Below are 23,414 nucleotides of genomic sequence, written 5' to 3' on the forward strand. Positions count from 1 at the left end.
ATCTGCTTGAAATTCTCTCTCTCCCTCTGCCCTTTCCACCCTGCCCTCTCTTTTTCTCTCTCTTTCTAAAATAAATAAATAAGTCTTTAAAAAAAAAAAAGTTTCCAGAGCAGCATTTTTTCCCTCCCCACTTTTAAAAAGGATAACCTTGCTAAGATTAATGAGTGAACACTTAACTTGCAATCACACACACACACACACACATACACACACACAAATCGACTAGTCCAGAGGCAGTGTATCATGACTGGTAACTTTATAACTAGAACAACTGTCTTATGACACAGTTATTATGGTACTCAATAGCCAAATATTTCTAGATAGTTTTCAGGGTCAGAAAAGAAATTAGAGTTCAGCAATCAAAATTATAACATAAAAACAAGACAAAATAATTTGGCCAAATGAATAAGCCCAGAATTATTTTTTCACTAAAAGTTCCATAATTCCTCTGGCCTTAAGAGAGCTTTTTCACTCCTAAGATCTCAAATATCATGTGTTATCATCTTCATACTCTTGAAATAACAAAAGTGGTAAAAATCAAGTACACACAATCTTTGCTTATCCTTCACAAATATTAACTTAAAAAAAATGTATAAAGAGGAGTGGTGTATGACATGTCCTTACTCCATTTTTCTGTATTTAGTTATCTTGATAAATAAAAGTCAAATATATTCAAGGAGATATTTCAGACTTCAAAAGTTAATTTGTTAAAAAAAAGAATTAACTTTTAATAGAGACTCTTGAACACAATCTAAAAGACATTTTGGGAAAGTATCTCAAAATGTAGATTTCCTAACCAGGAAATAGATTCTGAAAAAAATCACATCCCAATTAGCGTCACTCATGACTTTATAAAGTCTTCCTTTTATGTTTTGAGGAATGCAACAGCTTAAGTTAGATGAAAATTAAAATTCAGAGGTTGAATTCAGCTGTGTACTTGAACATTGTGTAAATTCACTGAGCTGAGGCCCACATTTGTTTACTTGAGAACTTTTCAATAAAATCCTTAAATGTGCTTGCAGCTCCAAATAGCTGCTAAAATCACAAATTCTAAAGCTATGAATGTTTTTGTGAAGTGGTACACTGAAATTAACACTATACTTTTGAATAAAACACCAAGGTGGTACATCGAAAAGTCTCCAATTTTCTTGGCTAAGGAAACACAGCTGAAGCTGTGTCTATCATGTTGCCAGGCAGCGATTTCTTAAGGTAGTACCAGAGTAACTTCCAGTCATAGACAGGAAAAGTCACCCCATGCCGGCCACACTCATCCCTTCACTTGTGAAACACCTATTATTGCCTATTAACCTTTTCCGAGCTCTCCATGAGATCACAAAACCGCATTTTATTTTCAAATGAAATGTATCCCACTTGAATTGTTTCCAATCCCCATTAATCTATTAGAGAGCAGATATGAAAATGAAAGGCCTTTGTAATTTGATGATGATAATAATGGCCAACATGTATTACACTCTCACCATGTGCCAAGCACAGCAATAACACTTTACCTATGTTATTTCACTTAATCCTCACACAACCTATGAGATATTCTATATTTCACCGTTTCAGGGAAGCCATGAGCAATTATGATTTTTTACTTATTCAAACAAATAAGGGGGGAAATGCTGCCAAATAAACTCTGATGTAATATTTTCTTGTCACTTCAAATTTTTATTTTATACTTGTTGAAAGTGCTCTTCTGTCATACCAGCTTCTCACTGCTTTGCAATTTTTTCTCAATATACCAAGGGATTTGGGATTCCCCCTGCTTTCAGTTGCCTGACTGGTGTGTGATAAGCAATCCTTTTGCTGTACCTTAGTAACAAAAGGAACACGGTTTCAGCTACCTGAGGGCATTTTCCTTTCTTAGAGATCACAAAGCACTTTTTTTTCTTTGCAAGAAAACCTAGCATAACAATCGTTCCTCTAATGATGAATAGTTGCTTCACAAATATCAAATTTAAGCCCCACTGCTCTGTTTCTGCATATAGAATAAATTTTTGTCTTAAAGCCAAATGCATTGTGTAATTTTCCTGAAGACAGTTTAAACAGCAAATTAACTCAGCGCACACATTAACACCAATGCCCATAACTCAGGTAAACTGATGACAACATGAACAGCATCGACCGTGTGTGTGTGTGTGTGTGTGTGTGTGTGTGTGTGCGTCCGCCACACATGCACTTATCTTAGCTGCCATGTGGACAGTGGTGATCATAAAATACCGTTCATTGTGTAAGTAACCTCAATTTCCAAGATGTGAAATGTAAAATATTGTATTTCATGGAACCTATAAAATATAGTTTGTTCAAAACATTGTGTAATTGTTAAGAAGCCAAGGCAGAATTGTTACATAGGAAATCTGACTCTGGACCACACTCTTAATTGCTACATTTAACTAGTTTTAGGAGAACGAAGAAAATAAATCCATGGCCTTAACTTTGCCGTAACGAACTAAAGTTTTAACTCAATATAACTTTCACCTTAGGTTTGTAGATTTAATTTCAAACCTTTGCAGCTGCTTCTTGTGTTTTTATTAAATAGTGACACCAGTCATAGTACTCGATATAAAGAGGTGATGGTTTCTGACTGAAGAGTTTATGATCTAAATTAGACAGGACAGAACTAGGAAAATGAGATGGCAAAAGGTCGTGAGACGCTGGTGTTGGTTTCAATTTGCTTCATTTTCATGGTGCAAATTTTCTTAATGCTTCCTCAATTCACACTTCCCATCTCTCTTTCTCCCAATAATTTGCAAAGCATGTCAAGCAGGTGGTATGTTCCCTTTGTTTCAAGTGAAGATTCTGAGTATATCTGTATTCACACAGCTAGTAAGAGAATGAGATAGTTCTAGCACTCAAATTATACCTGTATTCAGAACACATCCATGTTCAAAAAAATTATAATCTTGTTGCTACATTTAACAAATGGATGAATAGAATGATCTTATCTGATCACACAAAAACTCTTCTGCAAAAGGAGAATTTGACTAGGCACCAGATTTCAACCTTTACCTTGAATTAGTGAAAAAGCAGCAAGGTGGAATAGCATATGCTCTGGAGCCAGCCTACCTTGGTCCATATCCTGGCTCTGCCACTAACTAGCTTTGCAAGCTTGGTCAAGTTCCTTAACCTCTCTATGCTTCAGTTTCCTTATCTATAAGGTGGAGATCATAATAGCAATAAAAATTCTGGATGTAAAGAAAATGAAAGAATAAAACTATCAAAAAGGTTGTATATAGACTAGAAAGAGTGGTCTTTAAGACAGAAACTTAGAAATGATGAGTAAAAAAATTGGGGGGAAAAAGGAGGCACTCTTTATTGTTATATTAAACTTGGATTGACTACCAGTTCACCTTCAGTTTTTATGTATGCTATTATTCATCTATACATATCTGATCTTTCTAGAGGCCCCCAAAGGGTTATCAATTCCCAGCCCAAGTCTTATGTGCACTGAATAATACTCCTGTTTAAATTTCCAGAAACATATCCACATATCATTTCCACAGTCCCAGTACTATTTGCTTATGCACCTCAGCAAGAACATCTGATAAACACACGCTTTCTTCCTGAAGCCACACTGACTCTTGGTATTGTGAGCACACTCAGGAGACTTACTAAGCAAATGAATGCCCGTTGAATTCCTCCTTTCACCCATTTAGTAACGGGAGATCGTTACCAGTTCTTTTCAGGATTGTTAAAAAGCATGTCCACATGAAGATAGTATATGGAAAAGTAATTTCTCATTCATGGCTGTATTAGAATGCTCCAAATGGGTAATGGTGAAGAAAAATAGTACAGCTGTAGTGAAGTATCTTAATTCAGCAAGCCTATTTTCCCAATAGGAAAATCTTGGCTTAATATATATCGCATAGGTATATAACTACAACTACTGCACAACACACTCTTCACATTAGCGGGCTGGAAGGGTGGTGAATAATCTCAAACATCAGAAAATAATAATGCTTTTGTTTACGGTGGACAACGGTAATGCTAGCTTGTCTTTCATATTTCCCTTCTTTGGGTTTTCAATTCCAAATGCTCCCCATACTTCCCATGTATAATCACAAAGGTGTGTACATGATCCAGGCTCCTGCAATCAGAGGACCCCATCCCCTAGGCCACAGTGGTTTAGGAATAGGCATGTGATCCAGTTCTGGCCAATCAGAGTCCTTCTTGGGAATTTTCTACTTAAACCTACAGGAAAGATTCTGTTTTCTTTCTGTTACCATTTTGGAATGATATATTGTGGCCATATTTCTCAGCCTTAGGGAGGAAACCTACCTAGTATCAAAGAGAAAAAGGTACAAAGAGAAGCAAAAATCAGAGATGAAACTTTGTCACATCTCCAAAGGGCACATTCCTCTGGAATACCACGTGAACAGTTCCCTCTGGAGTTGTGCCACAAAGTAGTCTTACTAATGAGAAAAAAAAATACCCAGGTAACTTTGAATACCTAGTTCCAGTCTCCAAGGACCAGGTTCCTACAGCATGTCCTTCAGTCCTGTGAAATACCCAACATCCTGTCCAGTTTCATCAGTCTATTAATTACTTTCTTAGCTAGTTTGAGTTGAGTTTCCATCACTTGCAACTGAAAAAGTCCTAAATAATACAAACTGCCTATAACTGTGCAAAATGCTTTCATACAGATAATTTCATTTCACACAGAGAATGTGCCTATTTTATGGATGACAGAACAAAGAGGTTAAGGATTTGCCTGCCACTATAGAGGAGCAGATTTTTTTATTAAATAATGAAAGTAAAAGGGGGAAATGGCTGAGAGTTATATCTAGGTCTCTTCCATGTGGGTTCAGCAAGTTTCCCTCCAGGGTGTATTATGCCACACTTATTTGTCTCTAAATTCAGGCTTGCATTTGGGAGGAAGCATTCCTGGATCCTCATCCACTCACTGCTGATTCCAGATAAGTGCTCTTCATTCCTCCTTCCCACACTCTGAGTCAAGTGCCTGAACAGAAGCTGACTGTTGAACCCCAACTGTATTTACCAATAACTTTTAATAGTTCATATTAATTTCTTACTATTATTTATATATCATATTAATTAAATGCACCAAGCACTGCTCTAAGTGCTGTATTTGTATGAATTCACTTAATCCTCAGTAAATACTTGTAGGTATTATAATTGCTCCTACTTTATGCATGAGGAAACAGAGGCACCAAGAGATGAGAAACTATGTAACTTGCCTAGGTCACAATGCTAATAAGTAGAGGAGTACGAATTCAAATGGGGGAAAAGGCACTCCAGTGTCTATGCCTTTGCTTAGATGCACATCACATGGTGCTCAGGTGCTTGCTTTGGACTCTTGAATACATTTTATATCATCTCGAATACATTTTATATGCACCTAGGTGCCTGCCCTCTTGAGTCTATATTTCCTGCTTCATGACCTCTGTAGCCTGCTTGCCTATGGGACCTGATTGCTCCTCCTCTTTTTACCTTTCTTGACTCCATCATCTATATAACTTATGTGACTAAAGGCAAACTAATGCTTATTGAATCTGCTCAGATAATATTTGCAGCACTTGATCCCACAAACTGACATTAGAAGGATGGACCTAATGTAAGTAGACCCCGCACTGAATTAGCATTGCCATCAAGGAGTATTTGGAGGGCCCACAAGTAACAAAACTATCTGATATTTATCTTCTTCCTTTTTCCCCTCCTATTGGCCTTTATAATATGAAGTACCAGCTGAGATAAAATGTTTTCCTCTGAGAATTACTCACTGCATTTACTAAAAGAGTTTGCCCTATATTTGAAAAGAGTTCAAACATCAAAGATAAATTTTGGTGAACTTAAAAATATAATTTATTCGGGGCACCTGGGTGGCTCAGTTGGCTGAGGTCCAACTCTTGATTCGACTCAGGTAATGATCTCAGCTCAGGTCATGATCTCAGGGTTTTGAGATCAGGCCCTGCATCAGGCTCCATGCTCAGTGAGGAGTCTGCTTGAGATTCTCTCTCTCCCTCTGTCCTTCTTTCCACCTCCCTCTTCTCTCTTTCTAAAATAATAAATAAATAAACCTTTTATATATAATTTATTGGAAGTATATCAAGTGCTGACAGAATAAAGGGGAAACTGGAAAAGTAGGCTTTGAAGCTAATAAAAGGATACAAACTTTCAGTTATAAGGTGAGTAAGTTCTGAGGGTCTAATGTATAACATGATGAGTATAGTTAATAACTCTGTATTGTATGCTTGAAATTGTTAAGAGAGTAAATCTTAAGTATTCTCACCAAAAAAAAAAGGCGGGGCAATTGTATTAGGTGATGCCTATGTTAATTATGGGAATCACTTCACAAAACATACATATTATGAGGAAAACATGTTGTATACTTTAAATATATTATAATCTTTTTTGTCAAAAAAAACAGTAAAGAAAAAGCTAGGCTTTAAGAAAGAGCAGGAAGAACCACAAACCAAGGCAGCTCAATACCTCAACTGGCTCCTAAGTACAAATGCTGGAATAAATGAGCTTCAAATAACTGTTTTCTTGACTCAGCTGAAGATTCTGGGCAAGATGAATCAGCTTGAGTTCTGTGCCTGGCTTTCAGCTAGGTCATGCAAGACACATAACTGAAATTTCTACTCAAATCGCCCACTAATGAAAAGAAGAAATTCCCCCAAAAGTCACAGTAAAATTAAGAATGGTTCAAGGTTGTTAGGCAACCAAACAATAACACAGCAATGACTACAGTACTGACTTCAGCCCCACAACCTTGACCATGAGTATTGAGTGAGTTATTCCCAACTCCAGTATCTGCATTCAGTGGTACCTGGAGGGGTGCTTTTATTCAAAACTTTATAGAGTTGACAAAAAAATTTACTGAGATCAAATAACTCCATACTTGATAATGTTACCTAGATACATGCGAAATACAGTGAACTAGAAAGCATACATAGGAGGTTCTGAAATCTATTTATCTCACATAGAATTTATGATAAACCTGGAACAAGAAGGCTTAAGGAAGTGGTTTGGCTCACAACAGAATCTCCTCTCTGGGTTCCATAATTTTTGATGCACCTACTTCTGTTTTGAGGGCCCCACATTTTTGCTGCTGTGCTTATTTAAAGTCAAGGTTTGCCTCCCCTCAAATATTCTGTTACACCAATGGCAGCACTCTGCTTCTCAGACCTGAACTTTCTAATCTGTAGCTGTGTCTTCTCTGATGACTACCTTCTCTTCAGAGGATCAGTCATCTCTGGGTTGCAACTATACAATATAGTACACCTTTTAAAAAGAAATGCATTTTTTTGGCGTAACTACTGAACACTGATTCTTCTTTGCAAGGAAACATAGACACCATGGTAATTTCTGAACAAGACCACTCGAAATCGTTGATCTTTGCTCACTCCAGTCCTTGCAGTGGGACTTCAGTGTTAGGTTACAGACCTTACTTTAAAGATCTTATGGGATAAACATCCTGATGTTATTCTATTAATACAATCAATGAATTCAATAAAAATCCCACCTTTTTACTTGGTAGTAAACATGGTCTCTCCTGATGAGCAAAACAGCATTTACTTCTCTTACCTAAAGGTTAAGTCAAATTTTAAAACTCAACTTTTTAATTTGGATAAATGTTCTTCATAATTAACCATAATGGCATTACACAGATCCATTCAACAGGCAAATTCATTCAGATACCTGTTGTCTGATTTTAAAAATAACTCAAATTGATAGATCCATCAGGATCAATATCAACATCCCATAAAAACTCTGTTAAGGTTTTTTATCAGGGAGGATAGGGTAGGCTTAGGCTATGCCATTGATTCCCAAATCTTACTGGCTTTACACAGCAGAAGTTCATGTCTCACTTTCACAAAGATGGCTGCAGAACCCAGCTGATCTCCAGGACAGCTGCTCTTCATATAAAAATTGAACTTCTTTTGAGCTCTAGGAATTAAAGCTTTCTGGATTCTCTGTGCTACATGTTTACTCATTCCCAACTCTAAACTTTTCTCTCTCTGTCTGAAAACTATCATTAGCCTTTAGAAATGCAGCAGCCCTCCCTCATTAGCTCTCCCTTCCTCTCACATACTTCTCCCTCACATACTCACATGTGTCATTTCCTCCTCCACGTTCCGGAAACTCCCAACTCAGATGCTCATCAACTGCTTAGTTACCTTGACTACTGCCACCTTCTTCTCTGCCAATTCTCCTTTGTCACCTATCCAATCTATTTAAAACCCCTCTGCCAAGATATTCTATCCACACAGCTAAGACCAAGACAGCTATGTCTTCCCACCCATCTCTAACTTCCCTCTCCTCCCTGACTTCTAATTTCTGGCTACTTTTAATCTGTCAATCAGCAAAAGTTTACTAATTTGCTTGCAGGATTCTATAAACTGTACTAGGAACTCTATTCAAGAGAAAAACATAACATATATTCTATCACTAAGCATATTTCAGTGTATTGGGGATGATAATATAAATGAAACTTAAATATGTTATATTTTTAGTCACGACTCCTTGGTAGTGCATGACCATCAGATGGAGTTGAGTAAAGGGAGATAGATGCTTGAACTTGAGAATTTTCAAGCATCTAATTGGTTTCCAGTGCTCGCTTCGGCAGCACATATACAAAGCATCTAGTTGGTTTCCAAACATCACTGATCATTAGAATCATCTAGATAGGTTTAAAAAAAAAAAAATTCAGATTACTGATTCAGCATCCCTATGGATGGGGGCACTGCAATCTGTAATTATATATGCAATATATATAATGTATACAATATACTTATTGTAGGTCTGTGCATGTATGTATATATAATGTGTGTGTGTGTTTATATATGTATATTCATACACTATGAGTAAAAATAAACACCTCCCCAAGTGATTTTCATTTATTAATGTTTATGATCCAAGTCTATTTCATTCTTATATTTTTTAATCAAAGCCAAAAATTAATTGCAGAAAAGTTTAAGTGCTTTAGCCAAGTCACATAACTAATTACTGACAAAACTAGAAGCTAAAAGCAGGTTTCTTGACTCACTGCCTCCAAACTCCTCCAATGCTATGTACTCTGAGAAGATGGTGGGAAGATTTGGAACTTCAGCTGAACCTTGAATTATGGATAGGTTTCATAAACATAGGATATTTCATCAAGGGACGTTTCTTTCCACCTCTGCTCCTATCCAAGTAGTTTAAATTCAATGCATATTTTGCATATTTATTGAGAGGCTAACATATATAAGGCATTGACTTGGACACAATGGGAAATATAAAGATGAGCAAGTGGGGCACCTGGGTGGCTCAGTCAGTTAAGGGTCTGCCTTCGGCTCAGGTTATGATCTCAGGGTCTGGGATCAAGCCCAACACTGGGCTCCCTGCTCATCAGGGAGTCGGCTTCTCCCTCTGCCCCTCCCCATCCCGTTTGTGTGTGCACACTGTGCTCTCTCTTGCTCTCCCTCTCAAATAAATAAATAACATCTTTTTAAAAAAATAAAAATAAAGATGAGCAAACTACCATCATCCCTCAGGAAGAGTTTACCTTTGAGAAGACACTGCCTTCCAAAGTCCTTTTTAGCATGGGGAACCCCTGGGGAGCTTTTTCAATATGCAAGTTCTTTTTGTCTACCTGAGACTACTAAATCACAATTTCTGGAGTGGGACATAGCAATATGTGTTATTGCTATGTTATTAACATACTTATGTTAATAACTTATGTTAATAATCTCAGTATGTTAATTCTTAATATTCTAATGCACAGTAAATCCTGAGAAACTTGGTGGTGAATAAAGACAAAAAATGGCACAGATGATGAGTAAAATCAAGATAAGTGTTTTCGGCTCAGAGATGTAAAGAGAAAGAGTGTTGCCCCAGTCTCATAGTAAGGACAAAACTATACAAACTGCAAATTAATGACTTTTCTTAAACACATTAAGGAACTGAGGTTGCAGAGCCACCATGTAAACTGAAGTCTGGGGAGACAGGGTGTTTTCAGGGAGAAACAAGGCCAAGCATTTACTGACTTGAGGCAGACAACACTAGATACCATCTTAGATGGAAAGATGCAGCTAAAATATTTTAAAAATTGCTAGACGATGAGGATGAGCTAGCATGGGAGTCCCAAGCCTGTAAGTATCTCACATATAGGGGGCTTCACATACTCTTGCAGGCTTTGATTCCATGAACCCCACCAGACACTCACAGGGAAGATCAGGGAGAATACTGAGAAGGCTTTTCTTGGGGTGCTGGTATGGGAGGTGCTGCCAAAACCCTGGCTCAACCCATCACCTCGATGTCTTTGAAAGCCTTAATCTTCAGGGGGAAGAGCAGTAAAAACTGTCACCTAAGGGCACTGGTGGAAACCCATTGCATTTGGGGAACAGAACAGAAGAAGAAAGCAAACACTACCCCTCTGAGCAGGGCAGGAACTCCTGCCATTTATGACATGGATAGACTTTGAAGGCATTATGCTAAATGAAATAAGAAGAAAACAAATACCATATGATTTCACTTATATGCAGAATCTAAAAAACTGAATTCCTAGAAACAGAGAACAGATTGATAGTTGCTTGAGGGGGGGTGGCTGGAGAAGGTGAAAGAAATGGGTGAAGGTACTTAAAAAAAATAAAGGAAGCCTTGAGCAAACCCCTGAACAGGAGCCTCCCTGCTGAGCCCAGTCAGCCAACAGAACTGAGAGAGATAATAAAGTGGTTGTTTTAAGGCACCCAAAAGGAAAAATGATTGGTAGGATCAAAGGCTATATCTTGTCTTGAGAAAAGTTCAAATAGCCTGTATCTAATATAAAACTGGGTTAGTTGTAGTTTTTTATTCCCAAATCAAATTTCTCATAACCTTACATGTTTCATTCGCATTTGATCAATTTGGAGTTCTTGTCCCTCCTTGGTAAGAATAAGTCTGGCTGTTGAAATATCTGGATGCCTATTTATGGACTCTCCAAAGTATTATAATACCCATTCACTTTATTTCTTTAATAACCAAAAGCTTGCTTTATCAACAAAGCTTAATGAACTCAAAATTAACTAATTGGGTTACTTTCTTCTAGTCCAGAACTTAGGTCTGTATATTACATAAACTGCCTAATCTAAAAAGTTAAGTTTTAAGTTTTTGAAGACAGATGTACATGTTATATTATCCCAGATGTTCTATCAGACTTACTACTAATTTTCTTGAATCATTTCTTCTCAATACATGTGACATTTTTTGAATGGCATGACCCTATACTTTCTTCAATTAAGATTTGTCTAATGACCTCAAAGAAACTCTTGTTAGGCTTTTGCTGTATATTTAGTTTTATTTCCCATGGTTAACCTTCTTGATCTTCTAAACATAAGTATTTAATAGTTTCCAATGAGTGGGAAAATATCTTTTAAAAGGGATTATTGCCCAATACTAAAGGAGGATGTTCATTTTCTAAGAATTTATTTGCAAGCAGATAATCCTTACTAAAAGTACAAATTATAGGGGCGCCTGGGTGGCTCAGTCATTAGGCATCTGCCTTCAACTCAGGTCATGATCCCAGGGTGCTGGGATCCAGCCACACATCATGCTCCCTACTCGGCAGGAAGCCTGCTTCTCCCTCTCCCACTCACCCCTGCTTGTGTTTCCTCTCTCGCTGTTTCTCTGTCAAATAAATAAAATCTTTAAAAATAAATAAATAAAATAAAAATAAAAGTACAAATTATAAAAACTTTGTGCATACAGAGAAATGGTGAAGGTCTAGGATTTGCAGAGACCAACTTTGCAATTGCTATTTGTGAAACTTTAAAGCTCTCCTAAGTCTAATTAAATGAGTAATGCATGTGGAAGCACCATTACTCTAAAGTGCCATATAAAAATGTTAATTTTGTATTATTAATACACATACTATAATTCATTCTTTCAACAAACATTTTATTTAAAATTGTTATTTAAAAATTAGACATTTTCAAGTAATTTTCCCAAACCTTCCCTCTCTACCTGCCTCCCCAGACTGAGTCTGATTCATCTCTATAGCCACATAATTTATCTTATGACCGGAAACATAGAAAGTATGCAATAAATATTTATTAAGTGATTCCAGACATTCTCAGCTTCCTCCTTCCCTCTACTTCCAATGAAAACTAATATATTCTAAGTTATATTGTGGTAAAGTTACTCAGTAGCTCCCAGTTTCACTCTATAATGACCTGTAGTCTTGTTTTTAATTTTTTTTTTAAAGATATTATTTATTTATTTGACAGAGAGAGACACAGTGAGAGAGGGAACACAAGCAGGGGGCGTGGGAGCGGGAGAGGCAGGCTTCCCGCTGAGCAGGGAGCCCGATGCGGAGCCCGATATGGGGTTCGATGCGGGGTTCCATCCCAGGACCCTGGGATCATGACCTGAGGGGAAGGCAGATGCTTAACGACTGAGCCACCCAGGCGCCCCATGACCTGTAGTCTTGAAAAGAACATTTTCACTTTGAATCAGTTTAAACTTGCCAGCGTTATTAAAATAATTAATGGACAGTCACACTTTTAATTTTACGTCTTCATTCAAACACCATCTTTTTTAAATTTAATCATGAAAGGCCCACCATATGTTTTAAAAGTCATCATGATTGTTTAGATAGGGAGAGACTGGTGCTCCCTCTGCTGGTTCTACAGAGAAAGAAGATAACCGGAAAACCCTCCGCAGTCACTGACATCCTGACTAGGGCTTCCGACAACCTGAACTGAACTAACACACCACGTTGATGCCCATGCTTGTCAGATGTGAAAGACATTATAGAAAGAGCTATCTGAAATTTAAAGTTAAAAATCTGTTGTTAAAAAAAAAGAAACCTATGAGAATAAAACAATAAAAAATGTAAAATAAAAATCAACAAATTTCTCTTAAAATGATGAATGTATAAAATAACAAAGACAGTTTCTCATTGTGAATAGTTATTAACCTGTACCCCCAAAATAATAAGTGTGTAGAGTATTTTAGAGGTGCAATGTGGATTAACGAGCTTTATCACAGTTGATGCTTACAACAAATGCAGTAAGTTAATAGGTCAGGGAACGTTATCACTGTTGTCCCCTCCATTTCAAATGGAGGTATCTCTACAAAGATGCATAGCTCTTCTACAGGCCTGCAAAACAATCCCATGACCACTTTAGATATTTATAATAGCTAAACTCTAATGAACACTTACTATAGCCAGGCACTGAAACAAGTAGTTTACAAGCAATGCCTCATTTACTCCTCATAATAATCCTACAAAGGAGGCACTATTATTATTCCCATTTTACAGATGAGGAAATTAAAATACAAACACTTTCCAGGGCCAAATTGTTATTAAAAATTATGCCCCAATATCCAAAGTAGGTCATGTGAATATTCATCAAAGCCAGCTCAAACACTTACATGTGATATATTATTTGGAAATCATAGTACTCTTCATGGAATGCCATGAAATACTGACATATTTACTTCTACTTTATAAATTAGAAACACATTTTCTAAAAGAAAATATTACTAGAAAATATATGCATGTACCAATGAAGTTATATACATATTTATATTTATGTATTTATATAATTATACTATATATAATTTTATATATTTATATAATCACATACAAATTATATATATTTCAAAATTATATATATCATATATAATTTTACAACTGGAAGTTTGTACCTCTTACACCCCTCTGCCTATTTCAACTATCCTCCCTACCCCAAACAAATTATATTTACATTGTATACATTTAAATATATAAATATATTTCAGATTTGGAGAGGGATCTTAAGTCCCAGAATGCCTTCAACTCTAATAAGTACAGACATCCTATGCCTTACAGAATTATCATTTATTTCCCTCACTGAATTTTACAAAAGTTGAAAATTCTTCAGGATATGTTTCAGCTATTTTCAAATCAGTCCTGGAAGTCTTCCCATATCCTTTTATAAGATAAAAATTGGCATAAATTCAAATTTATTGAAACACCCCTGCCCTCTCCCCCATGATTAAGTATAAGCTTTGTATTCAGGCTCAACATGTCTTCCCTTTAGGTCTTTAAATAGGCTTTGATGAAACCCTGGCTTTTCAAATGACTTTAAGTAACATGAGCCACTGTGGTAAAAATTTGCACAGTAACAAAATAACATGAGATTGAGATCAAAGACCTTTTACTGATCCTAATTTTTGACTGCATCATCCCCATTGCTCTGCAGTATTTCTCTACAAAACTACTCTGAGTTCTACAGGGAATGCAAATTTTTCAAGCATCTCTAAGATGATATGGGCTTTTGTACTCCCAAAATACACAAAAATTTTCAGGAAAATATTTTATCAAGTTAAAACCATGTAAGATGAACCCAATTATCTTATAAAGTGATGTAAAGGCTTGATTGGCTGTCCAATTTGCCATTTTCATCCTCATTATTTACCCAGCTGCATGTACCACTGAGCAAACAATCAGCAGCAGTTACCAAGGTTTTACAATAATAACAAGTTATGAAGTAAAAATTTAGAATTCAGAAAATCCAACCCATAAACTTAACTATTTTCTGAATATGTGGGAAAATACCAACTTAGTCAAATTTTGCAGCAAAACCCCAGTGTTCTGTGGAAGGCTAGTCTGAGAACCATGTCTGTTTGGATTCAGATTTTGATCCTCCCAATCATCTAGCTTTCCCTCCATTGATGCCCCAACAGAAAAGCTATACAAGAAATTAAACTGTGTTGAATTGCTTTTAATTTAATTTTATATTTGAATGAAATTAAATTGAATCAAGCACCAGTGGACTGGCTCACAGGTGGCAGAGAATGGGACCACCCTACAACTGAGTTAAAAAAAAAAAAATCAGCTGAACTTTTAAAGAACTGGTAAAGGTTGAGTGTGGGTAGTGTGACAGTATAAAACCCCTGGCAGCCCCAGACACAGCAGAACTGATACTTACTCCCAGGCTCTTTGCCATGGACTGAAGCAGATGCTCATGAGAAAGATGGTGGCACAGTAGATAACCTGAGGGTGTCCCCTGGGTGGTACAGGCCAGCAGGAGGGGAGCAACTGCAGTTGTGGGGAAAGCATGAACCCCAACTACCCTGTTCAGACCATCCTCTCATAAGTAGCAAAACTTTAAGCCTCTGTGAGAGGGGCAGGGACCCACTGCTGATGGGAAGATATAGAAGAAAAATTCCATTACCCCTGGAGGAGGGCCTCAGGAAGTAGTATTGGGGTCAGCCCCACAATCTTTGTCAATGCCATTAGAGGTGTGCTGTCACTGCTGGAAGGGCCAGGAAACCCTCTCCTGCACCAGGACATCAGAGAGACCACCCACTCCTCTTCCACCACCACCCCAATCCCCACAATTTTACCCCTAGGTATTTGTCCAAAGAAATAAAAAGCCTATGTCCTCACAAAACCTGTACATGAATGTTTATAGAAGCCTCGTTCATAATTGCTAAAACAACCTAAATGGAAACAACCTAAACATCCATCAACTGGTGAATGGATAACAAACTATGTTATAGCCATCCAGTAGAATACTACTCACCAATAAAAAGGAATAAAATGTAACAACACGGAGGAATCTCAAGGGCATTGAGTGAAAGAAGGCAGATATAAAGGCTACCTGCTATATGCTTCTATTTATATGACATTCTCGAAAGGTAAGACTATGATGACAAAAAGAGTTCAATGGGTACCTGGAGGTGGGAGGGAGACATTGACTACAAAAGAAACAAAGGAACTTTATGGGGATGTTAATCATCTATATCTTAATTGTGGCAGTGGTTACATGACTGTATACATGTGCCAAGTTTATAAATGGGGTGAATTTTATTATATATAAATTATTACTCAATAAACCTAACTAAAAAAGTCAAGAGATATTTATTTGAGCCTCATTTCTGTCATAGTCTGAGGGATTTCAAAAAAGATTCTGTTCACCACCAGCTTTTATGAAGTACCTACTATATGCCATGCCATTTTATATCTAAGAGGTGAATTAACTGTGGCCTGCTGGGAACACACAGAGTAATGATACTTATTAAAATATCTTCAGCAATTTATGGATTAAACCTGAAATCCCAAAGCCAAAATCAAAATATTTAGAATTATATGGCAATGAATTACATCATTTTAGAGCTTGTGGCCTACAACTCAAGAAGTTTTTACAAGGAAATTTATAACCGAAAAGGCATTTATTAAAAAACAATAAAGCTTATATATCAGGTGTTTAACTCAAGAAACAAAAAGAAAACAAAAAACCCCCTCAAACAAAAGAAAAGAAAGATGTAAGAACAAAGCGAATGAAACTATGCATTAAAATAAGCTTAATAGATTAAGTTAATGGATCACTTTGCTGCAAAAATATTTCCACCTTTGGTATATAATATGTATTGTTAATCACTGAAGGCTTAAATAGTGTGCAGTCTTTTCTAAACTAATTTGACCACTAAACCATGTGTATGTGTATATGATTATACCTGCCTCCTATTTAATGATCCACAGGAGAAATTTTAGGAAACACTGGTCTATTGGCTTAATTAAATCATTTAACTTTTCTGAGTTCCAATTTACTTCTCTAGAAAAAAAAGTAAAATGTAATTCCTTTCCTTATTGCTATCCTGTAAAATCTAGTTGGTTGTACAGAGGGGAAGGGTAAAACCAATACAAGAGATCCACAAGCTAAAGTTATATAAAGTAACAAAGAGAAGGTATTTGAAGGAAACATAAAAAAGTAATAGCTGTATTACATGAAAAGTTTCTATAAACAAAAAGCTAATCCACTAGAAAAGTGGAAAAAGGGGGGTGCCTGGGTGGCTCAGTTGGTTAAGCCACTGCCTTCGGCTCAGGTCATGATCCTGGAGTCCCTGGATCGAGTCCCGCATCAGGCTCCCTGCTCGGCGGGGAGTCTGCTTTGCCCTCTGACCCTCCCCCCCTCATGCTCTCTCTCTCTATCTCATTCTGTCTCTCAAAATAAATAAATAAAATCTTTAAAAAAAAAAAAAAAAGAAAAGTGGAAAAAGGGAAATCATTTGGGAATTCACAGGAAATAAGCATCAATTACCTTTATTTTTTTAGAAAGGAGGAAAAGCAGTGAAAATTGTAATGCTGAGAAAATAGTGTTGTAAATGATGACCTACCTCTTCTTTTTTTGCCTAAATAGTTACTTATCTTAAATAGAGGTATAAAATAGAATACTTTCTCTTCCATGCACAACCCTTCCAGGTATTTTGGCAATGCTAGTAGACTCCAATTCACTCAGACTATAAACATTTATCAGGCTCCTGAGAACAAGCACACTCTCAAATTGGCTGAATTTGGTCTGTTTCCCTAATCATAATCTTTCCAATTTCTTAATCAAATTCAATGTTATTACTCCTTAATAATTAAAGCCAAGCTAACACTACTATTTTTAAATTTCACCTTTTTTTTCCCCTGACACCCTTGTTAGCAAGATACCAGGTTAAATGAGCAGTGCCATTTTAGCTAAACTAGTTCCACTTATTTAGAACATTGATTTAAGAAACAATTTGTAGGGATGCCTGGATAGCTCAGTCGTTAAGCGTCTGCCTTCGGCTCAGGTCATGATCCCAGGGTCCTGGGATCGAGTCCCACATCGGGCTCCTTGCTCAGTGAGGAGCCTGCTTCTCCCTCTCCCTCTGCTGCTCCCCCTGCTTGTGCTCTCTCTCTCTCTCTGACAAATAAATAAATAAAAATCTTAAAAAAAAAAAAAAAGAAAGAAAGAAACAAGTTTTAACCTGATGCTACTTGAAACTTTGAATAGGTGCTGCTGCTTCTTAAGAAAAAATATTGGGGAGCTAGGTGATAAAGTCATATTTATTTTAATGTGATCCCAACATATGCTAAAAAGGAAAAAATTAGAAAATCTATTCACTCTGTAATGGAAATGGCTTCATAAAACTAAAAAGATTTGGTAATACTGAGCAACAGTCCATGAGAAACTGGTTATTGTCAACACTCGGTGCCTAGTTTGCTAGTTAATGAGGTGAGAAGAAACCAAGAGTGGTTAATATTCTCACAAACTGATCATAATCAAATCATTATAATGCTAATTATGGAATTAAGGGGATTGTAACCACGAAAATAAAAATAAATATAAAATCACTGGCTTTGTTCGAAATGTGTTATGGCAAAGGTTATTTTCTAAAGCTAGATGGAACTCAAAAAAGATGGCACTTCTGTGGAAATGGCTTTATCAGAAAAAATCAGGTTGTGCTGGTTTTAATGATAGCACCTAAAAAATATTTATCCTTGTTTTGCCTTGTAAGTCTAGGAAAGAAACTCTCAACCAACTCATTGAGATATCTAATTTCCTAAAGATCATATATACTCACAGGGAAAGTCATTACTAAAATAAACTTTTTTTTTTAAAGATTTTATTTATTTATTTCACAGAGAGAGACACAGTGAGAGAGGAATCACAAGCAGGGAGAGCGGGAGAGGGAGAAGCAGGCTTCCCGCTGAGCAGGGAGCCCGATGTGGGGCTCGATCCCAGAACTCTGAGATCATGACCTGAGCCGAAGGCAGACGCTTAATGACTGAGCCACCCAGGTGCCCCTAAGATAAACTATTTTTTATAATGTTGGAAATTTTATTAGATTTATTACTTGGTTCTCAATCCATGTATTTTCAAGAGCTAAATTAACAGTCTTCATTCTAGAATGTCAATACAGATATTTATTTATATGACACTAACAGATTTTATCTAATTTTGCTAATAATAACTAACCTCAGAACTATTGCCTCTTTTCATTGAATTTGTCAATTTTTAGAGCATTTTCTTTTGACATAGTATGATACTAAAATTTTAACCTAATGAAGACAATACAGTCCCTATTATGGCTTGAGAACCTAAAAACCCCCACAAACTTTTTAATTCAAATTTACTTTACTTTTTTCTGAATATAATATAATCCATTTTGATTGCAAAAATTTGAGAAAACCAGAAAAAGTATAAAGACAAAAAAGAAAAGAATCGGTTTAATCTTACAAATCAAAGGCAAGTACTATTAACTGGTATTCCTTCCTTTTATCTATCTCCTTTAAATAGTTAAAATCACAGAAATATACCAATTTGTTTTACATTATTTTCATTTAAAATGATTGCGAATATGAAAAAATGTTCAACATCACTCAGCATCAGGGAAATACAAATCAAAACCACAATGAGATACCACCTCACACCAGTCAGAATGGCTAAAATTAACAAGCCAGGAAACAACAGATGTTGGTGAGGATGTGGAGAAAGGGGAACCCTCTTACACCATTGGTGGGAATGCAAGCTGGTACAACCACTCTGGAAAATGGTATGGATATGGAGGTTCCTTAAGAATTTAAAAATAGAACTGCCCTATGACCCAGCAATTGCACTACTAGGTATTTACTCTAAGGATACAAACATAGTGATCCGAAGGGGCTCCTGCACCCAATGTTTATTGCAGCAATGTCCACAATAGCCAAAATATGGAAAAAGCCCAGAAGTCTATTGACAGATGAATGGATAAAGAAGATGTGGTGTATACACACACACACACACACACACACACACACAGGAATATTATGTAGCCATCAAAAAATGAAATCTTACCATTTGTAACAATGTGGATGAAACTAGAGGGTATTACTTTGAGTGAAGTAAGTCAATCAGAGAAAGACAATTACCATATGATTTCACTCATATGTGGAATTTAAGAAACAAAACAGAGGATGATACAGGAAGGGAGGGAAAAATAAAGTAAGATGAAATCAGAGAGGGAGACAAACCATAAGAGACTCTTAACTATAGGAAAGAAATTGATGGTTGATGGAGGGGAGGTGGGTAAGGGGATGGGTTAACTGGGTGATTTAGGAGGGCACTTGATGTAATGAGCACTGGGTATTATATGCAACTGATGAATCATTAAACTCTACCTCTGAAATTAATAATACACTATATGTTAATTGAATTTTAAAAAGTAAATAAAAGAAATAAATAAATTAAAAAATAAAATGAGAATAAGCACTTTCTATGTCATCTCTAGCTGCATGGTATTGTACAGAATGGGTTAACTACAGTTTATTTTACTATTACATTATTAATAGATTTTTTTAAAAATATTTCTAATTTTTACTATTACATAATAAAAGATATCTTTGTGTAGGATAAAAATTATAATGAAAAGCCCAAGCAGAATTTGAAGCAGACAGATGTTCGTTCAAATCCTAGCCCAGCTACTTGGGAATTTTGGTGAGAAGTGAATATACAATGTGAGTAAAGCCAATCACACAGTAAGCAATCAATGAATTAAAGCTATTATAATAAAGCTTTCCCTAAATTTTAGAATATTTTCTTATATATACCCTGTGATTGGATTTCTTGGGTAAACAATGTAAGCATTTTTTTTTTAAGATTGTATTTATTTATTGGAGAGAGAGAGATAGAGATAGCAAGAGAGAGAAGGAACAGGGAGGAGAGGGAGAAGCCAGCTCCCCACTGAGCAGGGAGCCCAATGCAGGCTCAATTCTGGGATCATGACCTGGGCTGAAGGCAGACGCTTAACCGACTGAGACACCCAGGCGCCCCCACAACGTAAGCATTTTTAAGGATTTTCATACATATTGTCAAATTATTCTCCAAAGTGGCAAACCAATTTAAACTCTCATCAGTATTATATGAGAAGTGATCCGCAGCAAAATTAGGTGTTCTCGTATTTTTTAATTCAGTAGATAAAAATGTTATCTCATTTTAACTTTTACCCTTTTGAGCATTAGTAACATTATACTTTTTAAAACATGCATTAATCATTTGTACCTTTTAAATAAATTATCTATTCATGTGTTTTGCCCATTAATATATTGGAGTCATATAAATTTTTATAACTGCTTTAAATATTAGGGCTATTAATAATTTGTCATATGTGTAGTTAAATAACTTGCTCGTTTCTCTATTTTTAAATTTGCTCATAATATCCTCATATTGAGAAATTTTGTATTTTCTACAGTAAAATCTATTATTCTTTTCCTTTATGAATTTTTCCACTGTTGTCCAGAAATTGGAAAAAATCACCTTTTATTTCTATTAGGTCAAATTAACTTTAATATTCTAAAATTGCCTTTTTAGTCTTTATAAAACATATTTTGTTTTATACTGTTAAATGAGAATCCAAATTTAATTTTTCTCCAAGTCGCTAAACAATTGCCCAAATAAGATTTATTAAATAATCCTTCCCTTTCTTACTGATCTACAATGTCTTCATTATGATGTATAAAACTTTTATACATAATAAAGTTTAATTTTACAAGTTACCAAAATTAATCAAAGATATTATCCATTGTACCTGATTTGCTTTTGAAAGAGGAGTTGTGATTAAAGATCCCTGAGGCAACCCTCACCCATAATTATCTCCCACACCCACTGGGTTTAGGAGATTGCTAAGGCAAGAAAGGAGGAGGCACAAAGGAGAGTAAGAGTAACTGAAAAAAGTCTACATTTTAGTTATTTAGTTATTTACTTTTGAGAGAAAGAGAGAGTGTGTGTGCAGGCCCATGTGTGCGAGCAGGGTGGGGAAGGGAAGAGGAAGAGGGAGAATCTTAAGCAGGCTCCACTCCCAGCACAGGGCTCAGCCTCTGGATCCTGAGATCATAACCTGAGCCAAAATCAAGAGTCAGATGCTTAACTGACTGAGCCACCCAGGCACCCCCAAAAGTCTATATTTTAGTTCATGGTCATTCCTTTCTTCTCACTGTGCCCACAATAAGCCTACATCATTAACAGAGTGAGATAAAATACAAGCAACATTTACAAGCACTTACAGTGTTCCAGGTCCTTGTATCCTTTCTCCCTCCCCCACCCCCAAAATAGGTAGACATTGTTTTTTTAATTTTGCAACTATAGAAATACATTCAGCAATTTTAACTAAGCTACACAATACCACACAATTAGTAAGTGGCCAAAGTTAAATTTGAACCTAAGTCTTTCTGAATCAAAAATCATATTTGTTGGGCGCGTGGGTGGCTCAGTTGGTTAAGCGACTGCCTTCGGCTCAGGTCATGATCCTGGAGTCCCGGGATCGAGTCCCACATCAGGCTCCCTGCTCAGCAGGGAGTCTGCTTCTCCCTCTGACCCTCCTCCCTCTCATGTTCTCTGTCTCTCATTCTCTCTCTCGCAAATAAATAAAATCTTAAAAAAAAAAAATAAAATAAAAAAAAAATCATATTTGTTGAAAATACCCTTAGTTAGAAAGAATCAATCAATCTCTCTCAATCTCTCTCTCTCTCCAGATCATTTCCTTTTCTGAAGTACTATCTTAATATCCAGATTGCATGTAGCATATAATATAATTTGGAGTTTTTATACTCATCAAGGGTAAGTGTGCATGTGAAGTTGAAAGGGTGATGAGGAAGGAATCTCATGGTTGGGATGCAGGAACCCTGCTACAAAGGGTATGGACAGTTCTTCAGAAGGTATGAGGATGTGACCACATTTCAACAGATCACCAGGGTCAATGAGGGCAACATTAGGACCAGATAATACTAGCTATAACTTAAAGGATGCAAGACCATGTGAAACACATACTAGCAATGGACCTTCCCTCACTACTAATGCCATCAATGACCATAGCTTAAGGTCCTCAGACCCTCAACCCAGGAGGAGGAAGGAAAAGAAAGTAAAACAGTCCTGACTGTGACAATTTCCAACATGAAGTGACTGAATAATCAAATAAATTTGATCAAATTTTTGGATTTCATTTTCTGTGTCATGAAGAGTGGGGATTCAGTTTCAAAAATTCAAATAAGCTATAAAAAGTAATTGTAAAATATACAATAGACACTCATGAACAGAGCCCCACTCAAACTAAGTTGAAAGAGGAGATTGCTGAGGACTCAAAGGCATAGGCAGCCTGCAGTAAGTGAGAATAAGAAAGCAGAAAATCAGGCTACCCTCCTTCCTGTCTTCTCCTAGCTCATACTTGCTGCTCTGCCTCCTGGCCTCATCTTGGACAAGAAGAAAGAGCTGCTCTGCTTCTCCCCATAAATGCTCAGTGTCAGTCAAGAGGTCTCCAGCTCATAATACCAGTGGCTCCTGCCATTCCAAATCCCATTTCCTCATTCCTTGCTTGACATTTCTGACTTAATGCACTCCTACTGATTTCTTACTCATCTCAGTCTTCCTTTCTCTTTGCTAGCACTTTTTCGTCTACTTTATACCCCAATGTAAATGTCATTTACATTGTCATTTGGTGGAGATGGAACCCACGTACTCTGTGTGTGTGTGTGTGGATACACATGTGTATGGTATATATAATGCTGGATTTATGGATTATATGAGATGGATACAAATCTCAGTCCAAATCTCATGTTTTGCAAGAAGTATAACATGTGTCTTTTTCTATAATTCAGTTTTCTTTCTATTTCGGGTCCACATTCTGCTATAGTGGTAGAAACTCAGCGTTAACCAGTTCAT

Source organism: Neomonachus schauinslandi, chromosome 3, assembly GCF_002201575.2.
Source record: "Neomonachus schauinslandi chromosome 3, ASM220157v2, whole genome shotgun sequence".
Taxonomy (NCBI): domain Eukaryota; kingdom Metazoa; phylum Chordata; class Mammalia; order Carnivora; family Phocidae; genus Neomonachus; species Neomonachus schauinslandi.